Source organism: Hyla sarda, chromosome 6 (genome assembly GCF_029499605.1).
Source record: "Hyla sarda isolate aHylSar1 chromosome 6, aHylSar1.hap1, whole genome shotgun sequence".
In the NCBI taxonomy this organism is placed as follows: Eukaryota; Metazoa; Chordata; class Amphibia; order Anura; family Hylidae; genus Hyla; species Hyla sarda.
In genome coordinates, this window is record NC_079194.1 from 33,447,717 (window position 1) to 33,474,303 (window position 26,587).

Sequence of the window (26,587 nt, forward strand, 5' to 3'; positions counted from 1 at the left end):
CGTCACGCCCCCTCCCATAGACATGAATGGAGGGGGTGTTTGGCGTTACTTCACATCTCCAGTACTGGAAACAAAGAGCTTTCCAAGACTGGAGACGCAGCCCCGCATAGAAGGTGGGTGCTGCTCTTTGGCCGCATAAGCCCTTTTAAGATTATAAATTATCCCCTATCCACCTTCACAGATCCCGAGAATGGTCAGTTGTCTCAGTTGTCTCCCGTTTGTGTGTCTCTGGATCTCCTATAGAGATGAATGGAGGGGGGGGGGGGGGCGTTAGAAAAGCAGAGTCGGAGCCCCATACAGGAGATTGCGGGGGGACCGACCAGGGGTCCTGCTGATAGGGGAAACTTTTTTTTTCCGCCTGACATCTCCTTTAATCCAGGTAAATTCAAAGGGTTCCCTTTTTTCTTGCCGCTGTATTTATATTTTGGATGTTTATGACTTTAAAGGGGTATTCCAGGCAAAAACTTTTTTTTATATATCAACTGGCTCCGGGAAGTTAAACAGATTTGTAAATGACTTCTATTAAAAAATCTTAATCCTTCCAATAGTTATTAGCTTCTGAAGTTTTCTGTCTAACTGCTCAATGATGATGTCACGTCCCAGGAGCTGTGCATGATGGGAGAATATCCCCATAAGAACTGCACAGCTCCCAGGACATGAGTCATCAGAGAGCAGTTAGAAAGAAAACAAAAACTCAACTTCAGAAGCTAATAACTATTGGAAGGATTAAGATTTTTTAATAGAAGTAATTTACAAATCTGTTTAACTTTCCGGAGCCAGTTGATATATAAAAAAAAAGTTTTGGCCTGGAAAACCCCTTTAAGTCTCACTATCCGATAAACCATTTAAAGGGAAAGTGCGGTTTCTCCTTAAAAGACAAAGGTCAACAGTAGTGGGATGTATGAGGCGCTTCTGTTTTGAGCGTTGAGGTTTTAATACGTGTTTACTATTCCAGTCTTAGCCATGACGTGACGGAATGAGCCCCTGAAATATGTGACTTGGCACACGAGTCCATGTCTGGGGTCTATACTTAGCTTGCAATGTACAGTCGGTATTTCTCTGTAGTATTTCGGGTCTCCTCTGACCAGCCTGTTGGATGCAGAATCCGGATAACAGCCAGTCCCCCGGCATGTCCTCGCTCTGCACTTTTGACTTGTAAACCAGACTAAACACCGTTCCGTCATTCACCGGGTCACAATTAGAAGAGCCGTAAGAGGCTGGGACTGCGGATGACACAGACAGAATGTCCTGATCCTTATATCCAATACACTACGGAGTATGAATGGAAGTGGTGGGATAAACAGCTCGACAACTTTTTCAGAAAAACATCCACCGCAACGTTCTCAGGCGGGCAGCATGGCATGCTGGGAGTTGCAGTTTTGCAAAAGCAGGAGACACACTGTTTGGAAAAAACTGACTTAGACTATCACATCCGTTTCTACAGCAAAACATGTCACAGGACAGGTATATTAATACAGAACATTTCACAGAATATCAGCTTTAAAGGGGTACTGCACTACTCTAAAACTAGATAGGGGATAAGTGTCTCCTCTATAAAGGGGTCCCGTCTCTCCCTGTGCATGAGGCAGCATGTCAGCACGTGTTCCATGCTTTCTCTATGGGAGTGCAGGAGATACATGTGCGCTGTACTCTGGTATCGCCGGAGCTCCTATAGACAGTACGTGGGGCGCATCATGACACGCAATGCACAGGGAGAGACAGGGCCCCTTCTGGAGATCGCTGGGGTCCCACCGATCAGACATGTATCCCCTATCCCTTAGATAGGGGACAAGTTTTAAAGTAGGTAGGTGCTAAAATCACCTTATGGTGGAGAACCCCTTTAAACTCACTCAGTAATGCTGAACACACACCCACCCACACACATACATACTACTCACCCAGTACTGCTGCATATATACACACACACACACACACACTACTCACCCAGTAATGCTGCACACACACACACACACACTATTCATCCAGTAATGCTGCACACACACACACACACACACACACACTATTCATCCAGTAATGCTGCACACACACACACACACACACACACTATTCATCCAGTAATGCTGCACACACACATACATACTACTCACCCAGTACTGCTGCGTATACACAAACACACACACACACACACTATTCACCCAGTAATGCTGCACACACACACACACACACTATTCATCCAGTAATGCTGCACACACACACACACACACACACACACACATACATACTACTCACCCAGTACTGCTGTCAAGGGCCCTGGAGGATAACGTAAGGGCCACATGGGATGGGCCCCCATTCCCCCCCCCCCCCCCTCAGTTCAGGTCAGGCAGGGTTAGTAATCCTGTATTTAAGTTATTGGCACCTTAGGAGTTAACACTTACTTACTGTGGTGCTGAGTTCTCTTGCAGGGCCGGCTGTTGCTGGGCAGACTGGGAGCTGGATCTCTTCCTGATTGGTGACCTCTCCTACGGCGGGAATCCTGAGAGCGATATATACCCGGCCAGTTCGGGGGTGAGTTCAGTCGGCTGAAAGAAGAAGAAGAGGTACCAGCTCGCGTTCCTGGTTCGTTCCTGCGCGGATAAAGTAAAGAAGATGTTCCAGCCAGCAGAAGAGTCCCCTGCCGACCCCAGCACCGCTGTAAAAGAGCTATACTTGCGGTTGCTGGAGAAGGCTTCGGGGTCGGGCGGCGAGGACTGGCTTCTCCGCTGCCTGAATGATCCCTTGGGGCCCGGATACGAAGAGGGCGAAGTTCCGGCATCTCCTCCGTTAGTTCCAGCCCCGCAATGTCCGGCCGGAAGTCTGCACGGAGACGCGGAGGAGGCGGGGCCTCAGCCGGAAGTCGCCCAGCTAATGACGTCAGAGGTAGTCGCCACCGGAAGACCATCGCCGGCAAGTACAGCACCGGAGCAGCTGCGCCGATCACTCAGGTGCGTGAGCAGAGGAAAGAGGAGGGCTTCGCCGCCGAGGACCGCCAACACAAGCAGGACTTCAGCGAAGAGGACGCCTGCCCAGCCCGCCCATCTATCCAGGTCTGCTTCCCCCAGGAGGAAGGGTGAAGAAGTCGCCTCCACGTCGCAGAGGGCATCCGCCGGTGAGTACGATGCTGCTCACACACCGGACACACAGGGGTTAGCTGCCGGGGGGCATACTACTGCTACTGGGCATAGTATTTTTGCGGGCCTGGCGGCATTGTTTAATATGATAGCCGCCATGCCAGCTACCAACCAGAAGGCCCCTAGCCATGCTGCTTCGGCATGGCTGGGGGGTCCATCCTCGGTTCCACATAATGAGAACATGGTTAGTGTGGTTAGCTCAGAACAAAGGGATGTTACTGATAAATTATGTATACCAGAGGCCGCTGGTGGGTCCCCCTCGGGGACTGATAGTCAGGTTTTAGCTGAGCGGCCTGCTACTCTCCCCTCCAGTTCTATTTCTGTCCCTAGTATATGCATGAAAGAGGCATTGACTTGTGAATTGTCTCCATTAGGCTTTCACCTCGCTACTAATATTAAAGAGAAGATCTGGAGGGGAGAGTTTGTGGACATATTCTCATTGTTGCCCTCTTTTAAAGACCATAAAACGTCTGAGAATAAGAAGGATGAGAAGGAAGAGGATAGACGTAGACAGCCGTTTGCCAAAACGTTTCATAATTGGGTTCAGGCCTTTTGTATTCTAGCGGTGGTCATGGGTGAGAAAAAACCCCAGTTGTGTTCTGGCTTGTTCCAACATTTGGATAATATCTTAGAAGCTTATAAAAATTTTGGTGGATCGGCCTGGATCACTTATGATGAGATGTTTAGGCAGAAAATTTCGGTACACCCGCATATGAAATGGGGTCAGAAGGATGTGGGTTTGTGGTTGAACCTGATGTTGCCTCAAAGAAATCGCAGTTTCCCTGCCACCGGTCAAAGTAATTTTCGCAAAGGAACATGTTTTGCCTTCAATGAAGGTCAATGTCGGTGGCAGGCAAACTGTAAATATAAGCATGAATGCTCGCACTGCGGTAACAACCACCCGGTTAGTAAGTGCTTTAGAAAGATTAACTCCACCCAGAGCATGCCATCCAGTAGGGAGACATTATCAAAGAGCATTGACGCCAGTGAATCTCAAAAACATGTTACCATTGCTAAACAAATTCCCCGACACACAGAAAGCTAATTTGCTAATAGAGGGCTTCTCTTTGGGATTTTTTGTTCCTGAATTCACTGGCTCTGGTTGTACTTGGGTGGAAAATTTGAAATCTGTGACACAACGCAAGGAGGTGGTACGGGAAAAAATTAATAAAGAAATTTCGGAAGGGAGAGTGGAAGGTCCCTTTGATACACCTCCCTTTAGAAATTTTAGACTGTCCCCTTTGGGCATTGTCCCCAAAAAGGAGCCTGGCACATTTAGGCTGATTCATCACCTTTCATTTCCTGAGAAGTCATCGCTTAATGATGAAGTTGACGCTAGCGAGTTTGTAGTACAGTATTCTTCTTTTGACTCAGCCTTGGAGGAGCTCCGCAAGGTGGGTTCTGGTGCGTGGCTGGCTAAGGCTGACATCAAATCAGCGTTTAGACTTCTCCCGGTTAGGCAGTCAGGCTTTAATTCTCTAGGGTTTCAATTTGAGAATAAATATTATTTCGATAAATCTCTCCCAATGGGTTTCTCCTTATCTTGTTTTTACTTTGAGGCCTTTGCATCCTTTATAGAGTGGGCAGTGAGAAGTTTATGTCCAGCGGGGGGAATGGTGCATTATTTGGATGATTTTTTATTTTTGGGTGCTATGGGTAGGAGCGATATATATTTGCTATTTCACACTTTTACTAAGTTATGCTGTGAGTTTGGTGTTCCCCTGGCCGAGGAGAAAACTGTGTTACCTTGTAGAAATCTAACTTTTTTGGGTGTTCAGATTGATTCCACCAGGATGATTTTTTCTTTACCTCAAGAAAAAATTGGGGACATGCTGCTCAACATTGAGAAATTTTTGGTTAGGAAGAAGGTCACTTTAAGGGAGCTTCAGAAACTGCTTGGTCTATTAGTTTTTGCTTCTAAAGTCATACCAATGGGCAGAGTATTTTCCAAGAGACTGTATCTAGCTACTAGAGGTATTAAATCCCCAAGCCATCATATTCGTTTAGACAGATCCCTTAAGGATGATCTTTCTTTATGGGCGGAGTTTCTGACCGACTTCAATGGTTCGTCGGTTTGGCAAGCGGATTTTGCTAGTTGGTCGGAATTGGGGGTTTTTACTGATGCAGCTGGGTCATTTGGTTTCGGGGTGTATTTTCACGGCCAGTGGTCTGCTGAAGCATGGCCAGAGTCATGGATAGATGCAGGTTTGACCACTAATATTGTTCTATTAGAGCTGTTTCCGGTGGTAGTAGCATTGGTGATTTGGGGTCAGTTATTCTGCAACAGACGCATAATCATACACACAGATAACAAGGGAGTAGCTTTTGCTATCAATTGTTTATCCTCTAAGTCCGACCCTGTTATAAAACTCTTGCGTCATTTAGTGTTACTATGTTTACAGTTGAATATTTGGCTCAAAGCAGTGTATGTCAAAGGCTCTACTAATTGTATTGCTGATGCACTATCTCGTGGTCAGTTTTCCAGGTTTTACAAGATGTGTCCGGATGCACAGCAGGAGGGCCTTCCTTGTCCGCCTCACCTCTGGAACATAGTATGGGACTGATACAGCAATATGTTAGAGGTTCTGTCTCTGCAAAAACGTATAAGGATTATTGTAAGTCATGGTCGGAATGGTGTTCTTTTTGTGTGTCCAATAATTTTTCTGTTCCCAGTGCTGAGGTTTCTAGCTCCCTGGTTTTTCTTGAGAGTTTATTGGTTAAGAAGCTTTCTCCCAGTTACATTTCTAACATTTTTGCAGGCATTTCGTTTTTTCAGAGGTGGTTGGGGCTTCGCCCGATTAGCTCTCTGTATCAGATCAAGCAAGCTTTGAAAGGTTATCGTTTGTCTTCCGCAGTCAAGGACCAGAGGCGCCCCATTGACTTTAATTTGTTGATGAAGCTGTTCCGTGCCTGTCCCAAGGTGTGTACCGATGGGTTTGAGTCACTTCTATTCCAGACGGCATTTGTGATATCATTTTTTTGTGCACTTAGGATTAGCGAGTTCACTGCAGCTAATAGGTCTTCTAGTTCTCCGCTTCGTATTGCGGATGTTTCTGTGGGTAGTTCATTTGTCAATTTATTCATAAGAAAGTCAAAAAATGATCTTATGGGTCATGGTAAGTCTTTACAGATTTTTGAATTACCAGGTAACGAGTTATGTCCAGTAGGTTTAGTCAGGAGATTTATGTCGGTTTGTGGCTCTCAGGTGTTGGGTTCTGCCCCTTTTTTCGCTCACTCTGATGGTTCCCCTTTAACATCATTCCAATTTAAATATGTGCTTAAAAAATGCTGTAATGAGTTAGGTGTTGGTACCCTTAGGATCAGCCCCCATTCTTTTAGGATTGGGGCTGCGACTGAGGCAGCCTTGGCTGGTTTTTCTGGTGACCAAATTATGAATATCGGTAGATGGAAATCCAATAGATATAAAATATACATTCGCCCAGAACTGCTGATTAACTAGTACTCTCTCTTTCAGATGAGCCTATCAGAATTGTCTGGGTGATTGGACATTCATTCGTCCATTGGGCAAAGAAGCGGGCTGCAGTTAGATCTGGCGGTTTAAACTTAAATATGCCAAACAATAAGGTCTGTGTTTTCTGGGGAGGTAAAAGGGGTTTGAAATGGGTAGAGCTGTTTGATACATGCATAACCAAAGCTGCCTTTTGGCCTACTCCTGATATACTTATAGTGCATGCTGGCGGCAACGATGTTGGCAAGTTTAACACCTCTTTTCTTTTTCAATCGTTCAAGCAAACAATGTTTGCTTTACATGAATGTTTCCCTTCCACTGTTCTTGTTTTTTCTGAAATTATACCGAGGCTGACATGGTCAGCTAGAAATGTTAGATTTCTGGAGAAAATCCGTAGACGTCTGAACAGAAGTATGGAGAATTTCATGAAAAATGTGAGTGGTTTTTCTTATAGGCATACTGATTTAGAGGGTTTTGTGCCTGGGCTGTATTGGGAGGATGGGGTTCATTTGTCACAGATTGGTTCGGATATTTTTAATTTAGGTCTGCAAAGTATGGTTGAAAAGGCCACGGTTTTGGGGTAAGCATGCTGTTTGCATGCTTTTATGGGGGTGTCACCCAGATTCCTCTGGGTGGACAGCTGATGTTTATGGTGTTTATAATTCGGGTTATAAAAGTCATTTCTTGATGGTAGTTATTAAATTATTTATTTATTTATTAAAGGTTTATAAAATTATTTATTTATTATTTAATTAACCTCAATAAACGGCCGTGGCCTTTCTTCCAAAAGTCTGTTTGTCTTATTTATATAATACTTGTAAAAGGGTTATTGGTGGGGGGTGTGGGGGTCCCTATCCCATGCGTATACACAAACACACACACACACACACACTATTCACCCAGTAATGCTGCACACACACACACGCACACACTATTCATCCAGTTTTCCTTCATGCATCCACCTTACAAGGGTTTTTGCCTTAGGGTATGTTCACACGAGCGGACCCACAGCGTATTTTACGCTGCAGATCCGCCGCTGAAGGACCGCTGCATGGTGGCTTTACATATGCCTGCTCGGAGTGGCAATACGCTGCTACGAGCAGACACACTGTAATGTGCGATTTGCCGCGCATGCGCGGTGTAGTCACACTCAATGCGCGCAGTGAACGTACCCTAAGGGTACCTTCACACATATTTTTTGCTGCAGATCTGCAGATTTTGCTGCCCATTGACTTCAGCAGGTAGCAAAATCTGCTAAAGCAGATCTGCAGCAGAAAATATGCACGTGTGAACGTACTCTTATTTTATGCTGCAGATCCGCCAATGGCAGACCCTACAGTGTGCCTCCAGCTGTGCCTGCCTGCTCACAGTGTGCCACTATGAGCAGACACACAGTGATCTGCGAGTCACTGCACGCATGCGATGTGTGCGGTACACTGTGCATGCGTATAATACGCTGCAGATCCGTTCCATGTGACCCTACCCTTATTCTGGATTAACACTGTAGGTTGACCTTAAAGTAAATCTGTCACCAGTGTCACCTGCACTAATCTGTAGGTACCGACATGTAGTGCAGGTGACACTGATGACAACCATACTTTGTCCCGGTCCATGGCGGGGATCCCCTGTAATCTTCTCCGAAGCTTAATGACGTCACCGCTGCTGTTCCCAGGACCCGGGACCCAGTAGAGAGCAGCAGCAGTGACTTCACTAAGCCCCGCCCATGCCACAAGCAGCTGCTGCTTTCTGCAGGGTCTCGGGTCCTGGGAACAGCAGCGGTGACGTCATTAAGCTTCGGAGGAGATTACAGGGGATCCCCGCCATGGACCGGGACAAGGTGAGTACCATTGTTATCAGTGTCACCTGCACTACCTGTCGGTACCTACAGGTTAGTGCAGGTGACACTGGTGAAAGATTTCCTTTAAACTACATGCAGGAAAATGTATACATCTAAAATTGTCATCTTCTGACCCCTATAACTTTTTTATTTTTCCGTGTACAGGGCGGTATGAGGCTCGTTTTTTGTGCCGTGATCTGAAGTTTTAATTGGTAACATTTTTGTTTTGATTGGACTTTTTGATCGCTTTTTATTCCTTTATTTATTTTGGACTTTTTTTTGCGCGTACTCCATTGACCGTGCGGTTTAATTAATTATTTATTTTTATAGATCGGACATTTACGCACACGGCACATATGTTTATTTTTATTATGTTTATATATTTTTTATATGGAATTTGGGAAAAGGGGGGGGGTGATTTTAACTTTTAATACGGAAGGGGTTAATGTGTGTGTTTTTAAACTTTTTTTTTTTTTTTTACACTTTTAGTCCCCTTAGGAGACTTTTAGGATGAATTATTTGATTCCTCATACAGATCAATGTGGTTCCATAGAATCACATTGATCTATGTGCTCTGCGCTCGATTGATAAAGCCTGGACCTGCCAGAGTGCCGGAGTCAGCACAGGAGGAGAGGTAAGCCCTCCGGCTACCTCCACAGCGCGATCGCTTTATCCCATCCACCCCACTGGACCACCAGGGATGGGATAAAGGCACCTTTAGACGCGGCTTCAGCTTTGACAGCGGTGATCTAAAGGGTCAATAGCCGGCCGCTGCGATCGCCGCATGTCGACTATTAAGGCCGGCCCCCAGCTATAACAATCAGCTGGGGGATGGCTGGTGTGACGTGGTTCGGGAGCCCGCGTCATACCCCGTTAACAGCACATGAACGAAAAGCTGTCACGCCCACTCCCATAGGCTTGCATTGAGGGGGCGGAACGTTACGTCACAATACTCCGGCCCTGTGATCAGCAGTCATCAGACCCGGAACGAACATGCTCCGGGGGCTGATGGGGGACTGGCACCAGTTAATTTGAAAAAAAGTTTTCCACCGGAGTACCCCTTTAACAGTGACTTGGACCCTCTCCTGGACTAGTACCCTCTCCTGCAATCATTGGCTAGGGCAGTGTTTCACAACTAGGGTGCTTCCAGCTGCTGCAAAACTGCAACTCCCAGCATGCCCGGACAGCATCATTCTTCTGTGTATAGTAAATGCAAGAATTTTACTTTTTTTGGGAACACAGGCACCCATTCAGCTTCCTACATGCACACTACACACCCATAGAAACTCTAGATATAGTGAAGGTATCTACTACCCAGAAGATAAGCAGATTTCCCATTCAAATACTGTCAGAGGATACAGGGGAAGTGAATAAGACTTAACTTAATTGTCTATTAAAAATAAGTACACAATAGAGTGAATGTACTGTGGATACTGCCCAGTTAGGCCCTTCCACCAAAAAGACGCAAGGACTGCGCGAAAGGCACCTCTTCTCCTGCCAACCATTCCCCTTTCTTCCCTTGGTTACCAAATAATGACAGACAACTGACAACCTTATAAAGTGGACGTGGGGGTCTTCCACAGCTTTATTAACTCCGTTAGAACATAAAATTAACCTCCAACCTCCTGCAGGTTGGTAACCAGAGAGGAAGCGCACTGCCAGCCGCCGGCATTAGCCAACGGGCAACTCAGCCATCCCTCCATTCTTAATTAACTAACTCCTGTACCGCCACAAGAGGAGCTCACGTATCCTCATACTGAGCTCCGACCCCCACCCAACACAAAAAAAGGCCTACTCTATCCCATCCTGCAACCCAGAGAGGAAAATGTCTAACCCGATATCATTCAGGTGTACCCCGTCCATGGACATAAGGCACCGGTTGTCGCCCTCCAGTTGTCTATGCCGAACCACCACTCCCGACCGGGCCCTGACATATCGGCCCATGCGGGAATTAACAGAACGGCGCGCCCTTTCCATGGCCGCAGCATCACGAGCCCCTTGCCACGTTACTCTGGGCACAATTTCAGACAATACAAATATAACCTGGGAGAACAATAGAATAATACGCTCCAGGTCATTTCTCATTAACGTAATCAATTCGGGGACTGGCATGGAACCCAAATCATTTCCTCCGGCATGGAGGACTAGAACCACCGGCAAAATAGAATGACCAGCAATTTGCACACAATCCGTAAGTACTCTCGACCAGGACAAACCGCGATACCTCTCCAATGGACGGCGACACCTTGAAAGCCCAATGACCTGCCTCCTGGACGACATGTCGCTCTCTGGGCCGCCCGATATACATAAGAATGACCCACGATGTGAACCACCGGGGGTCGAGGGCCTAAAAGAGGAAAAAACATTACAACAGTTTAGGGCGGACATAACCAGCATAACAGTCTGACTTCCATCGACCAATGCGCTGTATATCCGCAACCGGAAAACCCGCCCTGGCAGCTTCAGTGGCTGCCCCGATTCGAAAAGAATGGGAGCCGTACTCTGACGGGGGTAATCCCACAACCACAAGACACCGCTTAAAAACCGACACAAACTGGTATCTAGTCAAAGGGGAGCACGAAGAATGGCACAAAAAACGTTTGCACGCCACTCAAATGACCAAAAAAGAGCAAACTAAAAACACCAGACCGGTAAGAGGAAGGGGAAGGGGGGAACACTGGATTTTATCTCCATGGCCCAACCCCTTCCTGCCCTGTAAATACACTCCCCCTAATAACCCCTTGCTGACCCTGGCTCTCCACTACTCTTAGGCGGGGAGAAAAAAGGGGGGGGGGGGTTAACTGCTCTAGGCTGCCCTGCAACCCCTTCACACAGTCCGCGCCACCTAGTCCTAACACGGACCGGTGGCACCCATAATGAATATGGACACCATGTAAAATCAGTAAGGTGCCACACAGCATAGTGTATTGTGTAGATACATAGGCTATCCTAAACACATAGTCCCCAAATATTTGCCGACGCATTTCGGACACCAATAAACGTGACCTCCTCAGGGGCTTGGTGGGAGACAATAGCCTGCAAAGAAAAACTCCTTCCAGACTTGATTCACACAGTAAACACATATAGGGCTGTTGATACAGTAGCAGTAGCAGTACGCTTGTGCGCATAGCAGCCAGCACGATCGCACGGCTCCCTGCCACTGCGGGTTCGCAAAGGAACAGGACAGGAAGCCATACTGGACTGTTCTGATCGGGTCAATGGCCTACTCCTGCTTTTTATACTTGCACAGTGGAACCGATTAGTGTTTGGCGTGAATATTCGCAATGCGAATATTTATCTCGATTATCACATATTCGTGAAAATTGCGAATATAGCTCTAAATATTCGCAATTACAAATATTCGCTTTTTTTTCACAGTACACATCACATTGATCATTCCTCGCTGCTTCCAGCTTGTGGTGTAAACAAGGCTCCAATACTATTTACTGTGTCAGACTGGCGGGCACCCAAAAATTTGCATATGCAAATATTTGCATATATGAATTTTTGCGCATATTTATCCCTTGCTCCTTTTAGGTCTTTTATCACGCAATATTGCGCAGGCAAATTTTATGGTGAATGCGCATGCAAATTTTATGGGGCACAGTAAAAAAAGGCCACGAATATTGCGAATATATGACAAATATTTGTCCATATATTCGCGAAATATCGCGAATTCGAATATGGCCGATGCCGCTCAACACTAGTACCGATACTCTAAATGACAACACGGCTGCTACTCAACAGCCCTATGTGTGTTTACTGTATGTGAATCAAGTGTGTGGAAGGAGTTTTTCTTTGCAGGCTATTGTCTCCCACCAAGCCCCTGAGGAGGTCACGTTTATTGTTGTCCGAAATGCGTCGGAAAATATTTGGGGACTATAGGGGAGATTTATCAAAACCTGTGCAAAGGAAAAGTTGTCCAGTTGCCCATAGCAACCAACCAGATGGCTTCTTTCATTTTTAGCAAGGCCTCTGCAAAATGAAAGAAGCGAAATGATTGGTTGCTATGGGCAGCTTTTCCTTTGCACAGGTTTTGATAAATCTCCCCCTATATGTTTTTAGGATAGCCAATGTATCTCAATACACTATGCTGTGTGGTACCTTACTGATTTTACATTGTTTATTCATTATTTGTGTATTTTTTGGTGGAAGGGCCTACACTGGGCAGTATATCCACAGTACATTCACTCTATTGTGTACTTATTTTTAATAGAAAATTGAAAGTTAAGTCTTATTCACTTCCCCTGTATCCTCTGACACCACACACACCCACACAGCTCTGCTATCTCAGCACGTCACACATACACACAGCTCTGCTATCTCAGCACGTCACACATACACACAGCTCTGCGGCTCTCCTGCGCGCATGCTCACAACACACCCAGCTCTAAGCGCGCACGCGCGCACACACTTCCTAGGAATCACCAAGCCGTTGTGAGCCCGACACGGTCACGTGGTCGCGCTTGCTACAGAGCAGCGGAGGCAGCCCCGAGCTAGGCTCCTCCCCCCTGTTCCACCACAGCATGTGATTGGTCACATGGTCGTGACGTCACCGAAGGTCCTACAGCCCAGCTAGAGTCTGTGGCATCTCCCTGGGTGAGCAAGGCCGAGCGCGTCTGTGCGGAGGACACTGCGGCCGGAGAGGAGAGCGCGGGGGTCCCGGCGTGACGTCATCCGGAGCGGCCTGACGGCGGGTGAGCCCCTTCTCCCCCCTCTTTACCGCCCGTCCCGCTCCCTGGGGTTATTACGCAGCTTGTGAACTGCTTCCTAGGAGTTGTCTGCAGTGACGTTATGAGATATCGCTGCGTGGGGGAGATGCCCACTGTGTCACTAGATGTAGCAGAGCTCAGTGTGTTAGTGTTTACTTTACGACAGTGCTTTCCAACCTGTGGCTGCCCAGCTGTTGCAAAAACTACAACTCCCATCATGCCCTGACAGCCGAAGGCTGTCAGGGCATGATGGGAGTTGTAGTTTTTGCAACAGTTGGAGTCTTGTGGCATGATGGGAGTTGTAGTTTTTGCAACAGTTGGAGTCTTGTGGCATGATGGGAGTTGTAGTTTTTCCAACAGTTGGAGTCTTGTGGCATGATGGGAGTTGTAGTTTTTCCAACAGTTGGAGTCTTGTGGCATGATGGGAGTTGTAGTTTTTGCAACAGTTGGAGTCTTGTGGCATGATGGGTGTTGTTTTGCAATAGCTAGAAGTAGTCGGGGTAGAAGTTTTGCAACATTTGAAAGTTGTTGGGGATATGGAGGGGGTTGTAGTTATGCAACGGCTGGAACTTGACAGCGCATGGTGGGGGTTGTAGTGTTACAACAACTGGAAGTAGTAACATAGGAATATAGTTCATAAGGTTGAAAAAAGACCAGAGTCCATCAAGTTCACCCTATAACCCTAATAAGTCCCTAATGAGTTGATCCAGAGGAAGGCAAAAAACCCTCATACTAGAGGTAAAAATTCCTTCCCGACTCCAAATATGGCATCAGAATAAATCCCTGGATCAAACTTCTGTCCCTAGAAATCTAAAATCCATAACCGGTGATGTTATTACTCTCCAAAAATGTATCCAGACCCCTTTTAAATTCATTTACAGAGTTCACCGTGACCACCTCCTCCGGGAGAGAATTCCACAGCCTCACTGCTCTTACAGTAAAGAACCCCCATCTGTACTGGTGTAGAAACCTTCTTTCCTATAGACGTAGATGATGCCCCCTTGTTAGAGATACAGTCCTGGGTATAAATAGATCATGGGAGAGATCTCTGTACTGTCCCCTGATATATTTATTAGGGGTGTGAATCGCCAAGAATTTGGCGATTCGAATCGCGATACCAGTGTGGCGATTCGATATATCCCGATATATCGCGATACCGTCTAGGTGACGATACATCGCGATATATCCTGATTCTGTTTAAAAAACAATGTATTTTACGCTTTTATTAAAACTTTATTTATTTTTTTTTTTTGTACACTTTATTAGTCTTTTAGGAATCATTAGATTCCTCAGACAGATGAATAGATTCTATTGAACTCCATTTATCTGCGATCCATTGATAGAGCCTGGTCCAGCCAGACTCTATCAATGACAGAGCCACGGAGAGCATACACATCTCCCTTTAGACGCCGCTGTCAGCTTTGACAGCGACGATCTAAAGGGTTAATAGCCAGCCGCGGCGATCGCCGCATGCTGGCTATTAGCGGCGGCCCCCGGCTACTGAGAACAGCCGGGGGCTGCAGAGTATGGAGCGGGCACGAGTCGGAGCCCGCTCCATACATCCAGAGCGCTGCCGCCGCCACGTCAGATCCGGCTGACAAAATGTGGAACTTGTATCTCCTGATGCCCGGGACATGCTGTTCTGTCCATCAGGAGATACAAATTCCACATCACTAAAGCGATTTTTCACTTGCCGATACTGAATCGATTCAAAATATTTTTGAATCGATTCAGTACCGGCAAGTGAAAAATCGCGATAATCGCGGGAATCGATTTTTTTTCTTACATCCCTAATATTTATACATAGTTATTAGGTCGCCCCTAAGCCTTCTTTTTTCTAAACTAAATAACCCTAATTCTGATAATCTTTCTGGGTACTGTAGTCCTCCCATTCCCCTTATTACTCTGGTTGCCCGTCTTTGAACCCTCTCCAGCTCCACTATATCTTGTACACTGGTGCCCAGTACTGTACACAGTATTCTATGTGTGGTCTGACCAGTACTGTACACAGTATTCTATGTGTGGTCTGACCAGTACTGTACACAGTATTCTATGTGTGGTCTGACCAGTACTGTACACAGTATTCTATGTGTGGTCTGACCAGTACTGTACACAGTATTCTATGTGTGGTCTGACTAGTACTGTACACAGTATTCTATGTGTGGTCTGACTAGTACTGTACACAGTATTCTATGTGTGGTCTGACCAGTACTGTACACAGTATTCTATGTGGGGTCTGACCAGTACTGTACACAGTATTCTATGTGGGGTCTGACCAGTACTGTACACAGTATTCTATGTGGGGTCTGACCAGTACTGTACACAGTATTCTATGTGGGGTCTGACCAGTACTGTACACAGTATTCTATGTGGGGTCTGACCAGTACTGTACACAGTATTCTATGTGGGGTCTGACCAATACTGTACACAGTATTCTATGTGTGGTCTGACTAGTGATTTGTACAGCGGTAGAATTTTTTCCTTGTCGTGGGCATCTATGCCTCTATTGATGCCCCCCATGATTTTATTTGCCTTGGCAGCAGCTGCCCGACACTGGTCACTACAGCTAAATTTACTGTTAACTAAGACCCGTAAGTCCTTTTCTATGTCAGTCGTCCCAAGTGTTCTCCCATTTAATACATAATCCCAGCCCGGATTTTTCTTCCCCATGTGCATTACCTTACATTTATCAGTGTTGAACCTCATCTGCCACTTCTCAGCCCAAAACTCCAACCTATCCAGATCCATTTGTAACATTGCACAGTCCTCTATAGTGTTTACCGCTTTACAGAGTTTAGTATCATCTGCAAAGATTGCTACTTTACTATTCAACTCCTCTACAAGGTCATTAATGAATATATTAAATTGAAAAGGACCCAAGACGGACCCCTGTGGTACCCCACTAGTAACAGTCACCCAATCAGAATAAGTACCATTAATAACCACCCTCTGTTTCCTATCACGGAGCCAGTTACTTACCCACTTACACTCCTTCTCCCCCAGCCCCATCCTTCTCATTTTATGCACCAATCTTTTATGTGGCACCGTATCAAATGCTTTGGAAAAATCCAGATATACGACATGCAGTGGTTCCCCCATGTCCAGTCTGGAGCTCACCTCCTCATAAAAGCTGATCAGGTTAGTTTGACAGGACTGATCCCTCATAAAGCCGATATGGAGTCATACATTTATTTTTATCAAGATATTCCAAAATAGCATCTCTTAGAAAACCTTCAAACAATTTACATACAACAGAGGTTAAACTAACAGGTCTATAATTCCCAGGGTCACTTTTTGACCCCTTTTTTAATATTGGTACCACATTTGCCATGAGCCAGTCCTGGGGAACAGTCCCTGTTACTATAGAATCCCTGAATATTAGAAATAGGGGTCTGTCTATTACATAACTTAAAGGGGTATTCCAGGAAAAAAACTTTTTTTTATATATCAACTGGCTCCAGAAAGTTAAGCAGATTTGTAAATTACTTCTATTAAAAAATCTTAATCCTTTCAGTACTTTTGAGCTTCTGAAGTTAAGGTTGTTCTTTTCTGTCTAAGTGCTCTCTGATGACACGTGTCTCGGGAACCGCCCAGTTTAGAAGAGGTTTGCTATGGGGATTTGCTTCTAAACTGGGCGGTTCCTGAGACACGTGTCATCAGAGAGCACTTAGACAGAAAAGAACAACCTTAACTTCAGAAGCTCATAAGTACTGAAAGGATTAAGATTTTTTTCAATAGAAGTCATTTACAAATCTGTTTAACTTTCTGGAGCCAGTTGATATATAAAAAAAAAGTTTTTTTCTGGATAACCCCTTTAATTCCTTTAGAACACGGGGGTTAATTCCATCTGGACCTGGTGATTTGTCTATTTTGATTTTTTTGTAGGCGGCACTGTACTTCTTCCTGGGTTAGACAGGTGACCTGTACTTCTTCCTGGGTTAGACAGGTGACCTGTACTGGGGAGTTTACCTTATCACACTGTATTTCACCTGTTTTTTCATTTTCCTCGGTGAATACAGTGGAGAAGAATTTGTTTAATATATTTGCTTTTTCCTGATCCCCGTTTATAATTTCTTCCTCACCATTTTTTTTAAAGGGCCAACACTTTCATTTTTGATCTTTTTGCTATTTATATAGTTAAAGAACATTTTGGGGTTAGTTTTACTCTCTTTAACCTCTTAAGGACCCAGCGATTTTACACCTTACGACCCGGCCATTTTTTGCACATCTGACCACTGTCACTTTAAACATTAATAACTCTGGAATGCTTTTAGTTATCATTCTGATTCCGAGATTGTTTTTTCGTGACATATTCTACTTTAACATAGTGGTAAAAATTTTTGGTAACTTGCATCCTTTCTTGGTGAAAAATCCCAAAATTGTATGAAAAATTTGAAAATTTTGCAGTTTTCTAACTTTGAAGCTCTCTGCTTGTAAGGAAAATGGATATTCAAAATATATATATTTTTTATTCACATATACAATATGTCTACTTTATATTTGCATCATAAAATGGATGAGTTTTTACTTTTGGAAGACACCAGAGGGCTTCAAATTTCAGCAGCAATTTTCCAATTTTTCACAAAATTTCCAAACTCACTATTTTTCAGGGACCAGTTCAGGTTTGAAGTGGATTTGAAGGGTCTTCATCTTAGAAATACCCCACAAATGACCCCATTATAAAAACTGCACCCCCCAAAGTATTCAAAATGACATTCAGTCAGCGTTTTAACCCTTAAGGTGTTTCACAGGAATAGCAGAAAAGCGAAGGAGAAAATTCACAATCTTCATTTTTTACACTCGCATGTTCTTGTAGACCCAATACAATTTTTTACAAGGGGTAAAAGGAGAAAATGTATACTTATATTTGTAGCCCAATTTCTCTCAAGTAAGCACATACCTCATATGTCTATGTAAAGTGTTCGGCGGGCGCAGTAGAGGGCTCAGAACCGAAGGAGCGACAAGAGCACGTTTTTCTGAAATGGGTTGTCCTATATTAGCCGCGGGTCCCGGCCGTTGATGGCCGCAGGGACCGCCGCCATATGGGTGTATTCGCTGTATAAGACGCACCGACTTTTCCCCCCAGTTTTGGGGAAGAAAAAGTGCGTCTTATACGGCGAAAAATATGGTACTTTATTTGATTGCCATTTTATTTATTTTAATTGTATTAATTTATTTATTACTACATTTTATGCAAATGAATGGGTTCTTAGAGATCCCCTTTCGAAATGTTTTAGACCGTCTACCCCCCTCTTATAGATGGTTTCCAGGCTGCCATATTGCAGCGTGTTACATCTCTGCTCTTAAAGGGGTATTCCAGGATCTAAGCTTTCATCCCCTATTCATCCGATAGCGGGGGGGGGGGGGGGGGGGGGACGGCCCTCCGCTGGGACCCCCCGTGATCTCCTTGCAGCACTCACATTGTATGCGGGGCTGCGTCTCCAGTGTCGGAAACGCTGCGCCTTCTCCGTTCATAGTAAAAAGAATGGTGCAGCTCGCAATTATATACTGGCCGAGGTGGATTGGGCAATACACCTATACCCAAGGTGTAATGATTTAGAATAAATATAGATAAAAAAAGGGGGATGCCCACACCTCAAGGACAGTGATAATAAGTGTAGTAAATATAATTGTATTCTAATGGATTGGCTGAGACCAGGCTTCAAATATCAAATCATATGTGAGGGGAATTTATATGCATTTTTATATTTTAATAAATGTTATTCATTTGATATTTGAAGCCAATCAATTAGAATATAATTATATTTACTACACTTATTATCACTGTCCTTGAGGTGTGGGCATCCCCCTTTTTTTTTCTCTCCATTCATGTCTATGGGAGGGGGTGTAAGGGCCGCTCCCATAGACATGAATGGAGGGGGCGTTGCATAACGTTACGTCTCCAGTCTCAGAAACATGGAAGTTTTCAGGATTTTTGATCCTAGAAAATTTAGTAGTTGTATTAATTATAATTTTTGATATTTGTTTCCTGTTATGTTTTATGTATATGTATAATGTTATGTATAATGGTGAATTTATACGCAATAAAAAACATTATAAAAAATAAAAAATAAAAAAATAAAAAAAAGAAACCTGGAAGTTTCCGACACTTGAGACGCAGCCCCGTGTACGATGCGGGTGCTACAAGGAGATCGTGGGGGGCATTTTATCCCCTATCCAAAGCTTAGATCCCGGAATACCCCTTTTAAAGAGAATGTCTAAATGTTTGGGCACTTGACCACAGACTCCTCTGGAGCCCATGGTCGACCCTGCTGTGTCTCTGCCCTCCTAGGGTGTGAGCGGCTGCACCGCGGGAGGTGATGACCATGACGTCTATTAAATATCTATATAGCCGCCTTTTCTTTATTACAACATTCATCTAAACACTTCCTCCTACTCACCTTGTTACCTGTGGTTGTGCAGAGCCGGGAGAGCGCGCTGGACAAGTTTCGCCCAGCGCTTAGCAACCGGCCAAAATGTCCACACACCGGATCCTTATGCTTCTTGCACGTGTTGGGGAGATGAGCGTCACCAGCACTTGTACCTCTGCGCTGTGCTATGTTGTCTTATGGATTGTTCTTTTTAACTCCTTAGTGACCAGCATTTTTCTATGATAATTTTTTTTATTTATGTATTTATTTAATTTATTTTATTATTTTCAAGACTCAAACCCTTTTTTTTTTTTTTTTTTTTTTACTGGATGAGATCTTTTAATACCAACATTTTGATGTACATATATTTATTGATAAAGTTTTTTTTTTTTTTTTTTTTTTTTTGAGGGTGATCTCTTATCCCCATTTTGTCTCTGGATTTCTCTGAACATTGTTGAGCCCTTTAGAGCGGTGGTCTCCTAACTGTGGCCCTCCCAGATGTTGCAAAACTACAACTTCCAGCATGCCCAGACAGCCGTTGGCTGTCTGGGCATGCTGGGAGTTGTAGTTTTGTAACATCTGTAGTTCCACAAATTGGAGACCACTGCCTTAGAGAATGACGGGAGACGGCAGCTCTGTCTGACTCTGACTATGGCAGTGGTCTCCAAACTGTGGCCCTCCAGATTTTGCAAAACTTCAACTCCCAGCATGCCCGGACAGCCAACGGCTGTCCGGGCATGCTGGGAGTTAAAGTTTGTCAACGTCTAAAGGGCCACAGTTTGGAGACCACTGGTCTATGGCAAATTAGCCAGGGAGTGAGGGGCGCGCTACCACACACTTCGCCTGGCTGTAACTCGCAATTGCAGTGGGTCTCATGAGTGAGACCTGGTGCGATCTAAACTTTTGACATGTCTTAGAAAAACATTTAACATGTTGTCAGAGTAAAAGGGATGATAAGTGTCCCTGTCATTTAAAAAAAATAAAAAAAATTTTTTTTGACATGTCAAAATCAGACCCCCACTGATCAGGAAAAGTAGCGCTCTTCGCTCCTCAGCTCACAGCAATCTCCAAATACTTTTTATGGATGACCCCTTAGATTTATGATGGGGCCGAAGGATGGAGATTGCTGCAAGCCAGGGAGTGAAGTCCGCTACCTTACACTTCTCCTGATCTTCGGTGTCTCTGCACGGAGACCCTGACCCGTCAAATCTTTTTATATGGTGTCAAGGTATAAAGTAACGGCACACTTTAACAGGGGGCTCTGGAGGAAAAAAAATGTTTACCAGATCAACTGGTGCCAGAAAGTTAAACAGATCTGTAAATTACTTCTATGTAAAAATGTTAATCCTTCCAGTACTTATCAGCTGCTGTATGCTCCAGGGGAAGTTGTGTAGTTCTTTCCTGTCTGACCACAGTGCTCTCTACTGGCACCTCTGTCCATGTCAGGAACTGTCCAGAGCAGGAGAGGTTTACTATGGGGATTAGACAGTTCCTGATGTGGACAGAGGTGTCAGCAGAGAGCACTGTGGTCAGACAGAAAAGAACTACACAACTTCCTCTGGAGCACTTAAAGGGGTAGTCCGGTGAAAAACTTTTTTTTTTTTTTTTTTAATCAATTGGTGCCAGCAAGTTAAACAGATTTGTAAATTACTTCTATTAAAAAAATCTTAATCCTTCCTGTACTTATTATCTGCTGAATACTACAGTGGAAATTCTTTTCCGTTTGAAACACAGTGCTCTCTGCTGACATCATGACCACAGTGCTCTCTGCTGACATCTCTGTCCATTTTAGGAACTGTCCAGAACAGCATATGTTTGCTATGGGGATTTCCTTTTACTCTGGACAGTTCCTAAAATGGACAGAGATGTCAGTAGAGAGCACTGTGCTCGTGATGTCAGCAGAGAGCTCTGTGTTTAAAACGGAAAATAATTTCCACTGTAGTATTCAGCAGCTAATAAGTACAGGAAGGATTAAGATTTTTTTAATAGAAGTAATTTACAAATCTGTTTAACTTTCTGGCACCAGTTGATTTAAAAAAAAAAAAAAAAAAAAAAAAAAAAAAAGGGTTTCACCGGAGTACCCCTTTAATGATAAATTTGGCGAGAGTACACGTGACGTGCGCACAGGCAGACAGCAGAATGAATAACTTTATTTACACAGACAACAATAAATTAGTAAATTTCTTCTTTTTGCCTTTTTGCATAAACCACTGCCTCCCCTACCTGTGGCTCTTCAGCTGTTGCAAAACTACAACTCCCATCATACATGATGGGAGTTGTAGTTTAGCAACTGGTGGTGGCGAGGAGAATCTGATGTAGGTGTGAAAACCTGTTCTGTATTCTTGTTGTTTCTGTCCGATGAGCCTTTCACACGTTCATGTTTTTTTTTTTTTTTCCTTTTATTTATTTTGGTTTTTTTTTGGCGCTCTTTTTATTTTTCTTTCCACTGGTTCTGGATTTCCCGTCACTTCTCTTTTTTGTATTGTTTGTTCTGCTAAATTCACAGAATGAGCCGATAGTGAGATCATCGTGTACTGACCTGTGCGCCATTCAGACAGGAGGGAAAGGCGTTTGATATTGGTGGATACCGGCGTGTGAACAGTGTAGATCAGTGGTCTCCCAACTGTGGACCTCCAGCTTCTGCAAAACTACAACCCCCAGCATGCCCGGACAGCCAACGGCTGTCCGGGCATGCTGGGCGTTGTAGTTTTGCAACAGCTGGAGGTCCACAATTTAAAGACCACTGCTGCATAGTGTTCCCTCTCAAACTGTGTGGCCCCCCTGCTGTTGCAAAACTACAACTCCCAGCATGCTGGGAGTTGTAGTTTTGTTACAACAAGAGTGCCACAGTTTGAAGACCACTGTTTTTGTGTTCCCCCCCCTCCAAACTTTGGACCTGCAGCTGTTTCGAAACTACAACTTCCAGCATGCCTGGACAGCTGACAGCTGTCTGAGCATGCTGGGTGTTGTAGTTTTGAAACAGCTGCAGGTCCACGGTTCGGAGACCACTGATGTAGAAGGCCCAGGCCTTATGAAAACACCTTCGTATTTCTTTCCTAATAACCTTTCCGTTATTTGTGGAAGATTTCTCTGTGCTTTTATTAGAACGTCTTTGATGTCCGGAGCCCGTTCCGGCTGGCGACTAAATATACTCTGTATAAACCCTTCTTTCTGCGGGGTCTCTGCGAGATTCACGTGCTATTATAGTAAGGATATAAATGGGGATGTTAGGAAATGTCACCGGGAGGATGGGTGATGATGTTCTCTTGTATGTGAGCACATTATACAGGGTGCGCTCACACAATGGTATTTTCTCTCAGACTCGCATTTCGTTTCCCGGTGCGAGTTTGAAAGGGGCAGGCTCTCCGTGAGGGAAATCTGCCGCAGACCCCACTCGAGTTTATAGGGTCTGCAGAGGATTTTCAACCAAGGTAATTTCCCTGCCAGAAATTCTTATCTCATCTCAGGTTTTCCCAGGTTGCAGTGCAGCCCGAGACATTACATCATTACCTCCCCTTTATCTCTGTGTGTATACTGCTGCTGGTATATCTATAGGATCAGGATATATATTAGTTAATCACCTCCTCTCCATCTCTATCTGTATACTGCTGCTCTCTCTATGTGCTCTGGATATATATATAGTAGGTATATACCTCCCCTTTATCTCTGTATACTGCTGCTATATCTATGAGATCAGGATATATAGTAGCTATACACCTCCTCTTTAGCTCTATCTGTATATTGCTTATGGTATCTCTATAGGATCCAGATATATAGTTGTTAGACCCCTCCACTCAGGCTGTGTTCACACACTGTGTTAGGCTGCAGGCTAAATAGATGTCCAGGTGCAGTGATCAAACTCCACCCCCTCTCTCTCTCTGCAAATCCAGAGGATTTATTAGAAATGTAGGCAGCATTAGAAAATCATTTTACTGAATGAATTGTAATCAGTAGGGCTACAAACTGCGACATCAGCTGAAGCAGGTAGGCACAATACATACACAAGAACCTCCACATTTTATGTAATAATAGCCTATGCTGCATTACAAAAGCAAAAAAATAAAAATAATAATAATAATCCGATTGTTTCTTTAAGTCGTTTAATAATTGACGTCTTTTTTCGTGCTTTAAGGTGACCGCCTCAGTGTCATTCAGTGAATATATCAATACACTATGTGAAATATAAAGCGTCTTACACAGTCCACGTGCTGTAATGCTAGAAGCAGCCTACACTTACCTGTAATCATCTACCTGTAATAACACTGAGCAGACAGCTGAGTCATGTCAGAAGTACGTATAGACCTGTGTGTAATGTGACCGGTGCGGAGACAATGGGGCAACCGGCTCTGTCACCCGACATTGTTCTGGCCTGACTGGGAACTCAGGTTAGGTTGGGTATTATATTGTGTTAAGCCAAAAAGACTTGCACTGCAACGTGGGTGGCCATGTATGCTTTGGGGCTTCTGTTATACGTCTCTGGAGTAACCAGGTAATACAGAATTAAAGTGGAACTCCGGTGGAAAAGTTTTCAACTGGTGCCAAAAAGTTATACAGATTTGTAAATTACTTCTATTTAAAAATCTTAATCCTTCCAGTACTTATCAGCTGCTGTATGCCCCACAGGAAGTTCTTTTCTTTTTTTAATTTCTTTTCTGCTCTCTGCTGACACCTCTGTCCATGTCAGGAACTGTCCATTGCAGGAGCCTTCGGCTGTCCGGGCTTGCTGGGGTTGTAGTTTTGCAATAGCTGGAGACCCTCTGGTTGGGAAACACTGCTGTAACGTGGAAAGGAGGAGAAAAAACGATGGGACGCTCCCTGTGTGGTATTTTTTGGAAAAGTGAAAATAAAAATACCCGCCACCAACCCCCAAGGTGGCGTACTGAGCTTGAGTCGATTGTACACAATGGTGGTGAGAAGGAATGGCGACAGTCTGCTGCTCTCACCCCTTATTATTCCGTCTTCCCGAGGGGGACGGACAAGAATGTATAGTAGGAGGAGTAAAAATGGGGGGTATTTTGAGAGCGCTACTGTCAGATGGCGATAGTCAAAGTCAAGAAACGGTATGAGCCGGGACTTATGCAGGACTAACTTTTATTGAAAAAAGTCAAGAAGTAAAAACAGAACAACGCGTTTCGGTGCTCGCTGGCGCCTTCCTCAGGTCCACAATCATAAATTTGTGTAGTCCTAACAGGAGTTCCTGAGGGCGGGCTCGCCCGCAGGAACTCTGGCTAGGACTACACAAATTTATGATTGTGGACCTGAGGAAGAAGGCGCCAGCGAGCGCCGAAACGCGTTGTCCTGTTTTTACTTCTTGACTTCTTTTTTCAATAAAAGTTAGTCCTGCATAAGTCCCGGCTCATACCGTTTCTTGACTTTGACTATCGCCATCTGACAGTAGCGCTCTCAAAATACCCCCCATTTTTACTCCTCCTACTTTACTGCTGTAACGTGTAATGGTCATCCTGGATTTCCCCACATCAGGCTATTGGATCCCGATCCTTTTTATTGAGGACACATGGACGCTTGGCTGAACCAATTGTGCATGTGTATTGGGAGTATTAGAGGAGATGGCCGGCAGCTTGTGGATAATCCGTATCTTGTGTCCAATGACAGCTCTGGTGTCCTGTCTGTATCCAAGTCACACAAGCGGCAAACCTAGAGCTGTGCGGGAGCTTACTGCAGGTGGGGATCTCTCTCGCTCTCGCTCTTCTCGCTCTCCTCTCGCTCTCCTCTCGCTCTGCTCTCGCTCTGCTCTCGCTCTCTCTCTCGCTCTCTCTCTCGCTCTCTCTCTCGCTCTCTCTCTCGCTCTCTCTCTCGCTCTCTCTCTCGCGCTCCCTTAAGGACCAGGCCAATTTTCACTGTAGGACCCGGCCATTTTTTGCACATCTGACCACTGTCACTCTGGGATGCTTTAACCTTTCATTCTGATTCCGAGATTGTTTTTTTTCGTGACATATTCTACTTTATGTTAGTGGTAAAATTTTGTCGATACTTGTATCATTTCTTGGTGAAAAATTCCAAAATTTGATGAAAAAATTGAAAAGTTAGCTTTTTTTTTTTAACTTTGACGCTCTCTGCTTATAAGGAAAATGAATATTCCAAATAAATGATATATTGATTCACATATACAATATGTCTACTTTTATATTTTCATCATAAAGTTGACGTGTTTTTACTTTTGGAAGAGATCAGAGGGCTTCAAAGTTCAGCAGCAATTTTCCAGTTTTTCACAAAATTTTCCAAATCGAAATTTTTCAGGGACCAGTTCTGTTTCGAAGTGGATTTGAAGGGCCTTCATATTAGAAATACCCCACAAATTACCCCATTATAAAAACTGCACCTCTTAAAGTATTCAAAATGACATTCAAAAGGTTTGTTAACCCTTTAGGTGTTTCACAGGAATAGCAGCAAATTCAAAATCTTCATTTGTTTACACTGGTATGTTCTTGTAGACCCAGTTATTGAATTTTTACAAGGGGTAAAAGGAGAGAAATCTTCCTAAAATGTGTAACCCAATTTCTCTTGAGTAAGGAAATACCTCATATGTGTATGTCAAGTGCTCTGTGGGTGCACTAGAGGGCTCAAAAGGGAAGGAGCGACAGTGGGATTTTGGAGAGTGAGTTTTTCATACTATTTTGGAAACTACACCCCTCAAGGCATGTAACAAGGGGTCCAGTGAGCCTTAACACCCCACAGGTGTTTGACGACTTTTCGTTGAAGTTGGATGTCTAAATAATATTTTTTTTCCCACTAAAATGCTAGTTTTCCCTCAAATTATTTTTTTTTTACAAGGAGTAATAGGACAAAATGCCCCCCAAAATTTGTAACCTCATCTCTTCTGAGTATGGTAATACCCCATGTGTGGACATCAAGTGCTCTGCTGGCGCACTACAATGCTCAGAAGAGAAGGAGCGCCATTGAGCTTTTGGGAAAAAAATTGTTTGGAATGGAAGTCAGGGGCCATGTGCGTTTACAAAGCCCCCCCCCGTGGTGCCAGAACAGTGGACCCCCCCACACGTGACCCCATTTTGGAAACTACAACCCTCACAGAATTTAATAAGGGGTGCAGT

At 44.4% G+C, this 26,587-nt stretch overlaps 1 protein-coding gene across 5 annotated transcripts in view; it reads left to right on the top strand.

Moving 5' to 3' along the window:
* Nucleotides 1-12,929: 12,929 nt before the first annotated feature.
* The window catches only part of NEK7 (NIMA related kinase 7), a 121,167-nt gene continuing 107,509 nt past the window's right edge, over nt 12,930-26,587 (top strand). For 2 of the 5 annotated variants that reach the window (XM_056523465.1, XM_056523467.1), the window contains exon 1: nt 12,987-13,131. The gene's annotated coding sequence lies outside the window, so the exon portion shown is untranslated. Of the gene's footprint in view, nt 13,132-13,183; nt 13,291-26,587 lie in introns of those variants that run through there. The other 3 variants (XM_056523468.1, XM_056523466.1, XM_056523469.1) reach the window with 3 other exon arrangements.